The sequence below is a fragment of the Chlorocebus sabaeus genome, chromosome 21 (genome assembly GCF_047675955.1).
Source record: "Chlorocebus sabaeus isolate Y175 chromosome 21, mChlSab1.0.hap1, whole genome shotgun sequence".
Lineage (NCBI taxonomy): Eukaryota > Metazoa > Chordata > Mammalia > Primates > Cercopithecidae > Chlorocebus > Chlorocebus sabaeus.
The window spans coordinates 85793023-85795859 of record NC_132924.1 but is presented as its reverse complement, the minus strand read 5'-3'; the positions used below and the strand labels follow the sequence as shown (position 1 = coordinate 85795859).

The following is a 2837-nucleotide window of genomic DNA, read 5'->3' as shown; positions in this document are numbered from 1 at the left end:
AGGAAAAAAATGTCTTCAGTAATAGTCCCCAATCATAAGGAAATCTGTCAAATGCCAGAAAAAGAATTCTAAATAATAATATTAAGGAAACTCAGTGAGATATAAGAGAATACAGATAGACAATTCAATGAAATCAGGAAAGTAATTATTTGAATGAGAAATCCAACAAAGAGAGATATCATTAAAAAAAGAGCCAAACAGAAATCCTAGAGCTAAAGAATTCAATGAATGAAATGACAAAATACAGTCGAGAGCTTCAACAACAAACTAGACCAAGCAGAAGAAATAATTTCTGAACTTGAAGACAGGTATTTTGAAATATCACAGGTGAACAAAAGAAAGAAGTAAAGAAAGAAAGAAAAGAAAAGAAAAAAGCTTTTTAAAAATGAAGAAAGCCCAGAAGTGCAAAGCGTGCACTCCTGGCTGGAGCTGCAGCAGTGGGGCAAGGGTCTTGCAGCTGGGCATGGGGCTACTCCACAAACACTATGTGCCCAAAGGCTAGGCCGCTTCAGAGCTGGAGTAGCGGCCCTGTGGCCAGGGTGGGTAGGCAGGGGCAGCCTCAGAGCCAAGACCCATGTGGAAGGGTCAGCACCAGCTGGTCCCTGGTAGACTCCACCTTCAATGTCAAGCTGCAGGGCTACGCTTGGACCTGTTTAGTGAGCACTAGGGTCTTTTTGGATGTCCTGAGCTCAGTGCTGCAGAAAGATTTCATATTGCACAATAAAAAGCCTTGAGGAAGACAGAATTGCTTGTGGAACATGCATGTTCCACCCTACCTGGACCCCAGATTGTGTGCATGTTTGATGAGCTCTCAGATTCCTTGTGCAGAGTGGCTGACTTGGTTGAACACAAATATGGAATTATGTCAAAGTTTGCAAAAATTACTATCTGATTTAAAAAAAAAAAACTCATGGATTCCCTTGATCCAGAAACCAGGCAAGTGGCTGAACTGTTTATGTTTGATTTTGAAATTAGTGGAATCCATCTAGACAAAGAAAAGTGTAAAAGAGCAGTAGACCTCAATGTTAAAATCTTGGATTTGAGTAGTCCACATCTTATGGCAAACAACTTTCCCAACAAGACTGAGAAGCATCTCTTACCAGAACACATTCACCATAACTGTTATCTGATGGGGATCATATCATAATTGGTGGTCTCCATGCAGAAGCATGAGGTGACTTGGTGTGAGAAGTTGCTTACAAAATTTTTCTTTATCCCAATACTGGTCAATTAAAATGTTTAGAAGAATTGCTCAGCAACAGAGATCTTCTGGAAAAGTTGGTAGGTATTCTGTGTTTTCCCACAGGGCTCTCCAAGGAACAATAGTTAAAAATTCAGAGACTGTCGTCCAGTTCCTTGAGAAATTCTCTGACCAACTTTCTGAAAGAACTCTGAAGGATTTTGAGATGATATGAGGGATGAAAATGAAACAGAATTCTCAAAATTCCAAAGTAATGCCTTGGGACCCCTGCTACCACAGTGATGTGATTCATGAACATAGGTATAATATTGAGCCTGGCTTACATTGCCTGTTTTTCTCCCTTGAAGCATGCATGGAAGGCCTGAATATTTGGCTTAACAAACTGTTGGGGATTTCCTTATATGCAGAATAGCCTGCAAAAGGAGAGGTATGTGTGAAGATGTCCAAAAACTGGCCGTCATTCATGAATCTGAAGAATTGCTGGGGGTGCATTTAACTTTGATTTTCTTCAGCAAGCAGACAAACCACATCAGGATTGCCATTTTACAATCCATGGATGCAGATTAAAGGAAGACAGAGACAATCAACTCCCAGTCATAGTTCTTATGCTGAATCTTCCTCATTCCTCAAGGAGTTCACCAACTTTGCTAACTCCTGGAATAAGGGAAAATCTTGTCCATGAAATGGGACATGCTATGCATTGAATGCTAGGATGTACTTGTTACCAACATGTCACCAGAACCAGGCTGTCCCACTGATTTTGCAGAGGTTCTATTCTATTCTAATGGAGTACTTTACAAATGATTATTGAGCAACCAGTTTGCCAGACATAATTAGAATGAGCTACTGCCAAAAAAATATGGTGTCTCAGCTTTGTGAATCTAAAAAGGTTTGTGCTGCAGCCAATATGAAACTTCAGGTCTTTTATGCCACTCTGGATCAAATCTACCAGGGAAAGCATCCCTTGAAGAGTTCAACCACAGACATTCTCAAGGAAACACAAGAGACATTCTATGGCTTACCGTATGTTCCAAATACTGCCTGGAAGCTGCGGATCAGCTACCTCGTGGGCTATGGTGCCAAATACTGCTCTTACGTCATGTCTAGGGCAGCATTTCCATGGTTTGGAAGGAATGTTTTCTACAAAATCCTTTTAACAGGGCCACTAGGGAGTGCTATTGCAGGGAGATGCTGGCCCACAGTGGAGGCAAGGAGCCCATGCTCATGGTTGAAGGTATGCTTCAGAAGTGCCCTTCTATTGATTACTTTGTAAGTGCCCTTGTTTCTGACTTGGATCTGGACTTTGAAACTTTAGTCATGGATTCCGAATCATGGAAACACCCTGAATCTCTTAAATTAAGGTCATATAGATATTGACTTTGTTATAAATGCTACAGGTGTGAAAGTTTGTTTCTGATTTCAGTGTTGACTTCTGTAATAACTTCTGAAAAACTTTAAACTCATAGAACTTGAGATAAATCATTTGTTCTAATTACATAGAAATGAAGAAAGCCTACAGATGTATGAGACACCATTAAGTGAATAAATATTCATATTATGGGTGTTCTACAAGGAGAAGAGAAGGGCAAAGGAAAGGAAAACATATTTAATAAAATCACAGCAGAAAACTTCTCAA

The 2837-nt window shown here is 40.0% G+C and overlaps 1 pseudogene; it reads left to right on the top strand.

The window, feature by feature from the left end:
- The first annotated feature begins 485 nt into the window (after positions 1-485).
- LOC103226753 (mitochondrial intermediate peptidase pseudogene) lies at positions 486-2624 on the top strand (annotated as a pseudogene).
- Positions 2625-2837: the final 213 nt, after the last annotated feature.